Here is an 829-nt window from a genome sequence, read left to right on the forward strand (position 1 = left end):
GCAGTCATTACAATTTACCATCACAAGTTGTCGTTAGACATATTAGTAGTCATTTCGTAGTCATTGCTAGTCATTACAAGTCATTTCAGTCATTACTGTTCACTAGTAAGCATCCTTAGTCATTCGCAATCAATTGTGAACATTACAAGCCATCGTTTGAGATATTTGTCATTTCGTTGTCTTTACAAGTCACTAGCAGTCACTATTAGGCATCCCTAGTCATATTTAGCCTCTACAAATCTTTACTGCAAAGTTATCATTCACCAACTGTCACTATCAATTATATTTATAGGGGACCGGAAATAATCTTTACATAAACGTTATCTCAGAAGTCGCCGTAGGGAGTTTTATTTATAGCTGGGGCTTACGACGCCGGCCGAAGTAACCAAACTAGCTAAATCGCAAGGGCTGATTAAGATCTGGCTTTAGATTTGAGCATGGAAGGGGCTGGCGCGTACGCCGAGCCCCACTACCAAAAATTACATGCCCCATCTGCCCCGGTTTGGGGTAGTGGCGTGCTTCAGCCAACCGCAGTGCAATGGCAAGGCCTCGGCACGGGGCGCCGACCTGAATGATCATCGGAAACCCGGCACCAGGTAAGTATGCGGAGAAGTGCGTCGGCGTAAGAAGCCATTCTACAGGGTGCATCATATGGAGCGGGCACTGAAGCGTACTCATCATGAAACAGAAATCTTTGCTCAGCAACTGAAGCTTGCAAAACAACTCACTGTAACACAAGAGCCTTCAACCCATCAAACTATAAACCTAGCAGGCATCATTTTCAAATTGCAACTGCCATATCATCAAAATTGTGTGAAAGCATTGGGTA

The 829-nt window shown here is 44.3% G+C and overlaps 1 non-coding gene across 1 annotated transcript; it reads right to left on the reverse strand.

The window, feature by feature from the left end:
• Positions 1-441: 441 nt before the first annotated feature.
• Positions 442-604, reverse strand: LOC140214373 (U1 spliceosomal RNA). Its single transcript, XR_011891316.1, has one exon. It is a non-coding gene; the product is annotated as a U1 spliceosomal RNA (small nuclear RNA).
• Positions 605-829: the final 225 nt, after the last annotated feature.

This window comes from Dermacentor andersoni, unplaced genomic scaffold (genome assembly GCF_023375885.2).
Source record: "Dermacentor andersoni unplaced genomic scaffold, qqDerAnde1_hic_scaffold ctg00000039.1, whole genome shotgun sequence".
NCBI classification, from domain to species: domain Eukaryota; kingdom Metazoa; phylum Arthropoda; class Arachnida; order Ixodida; family Ixodidae; genus Dermacentor; species Dermacentor andersoni.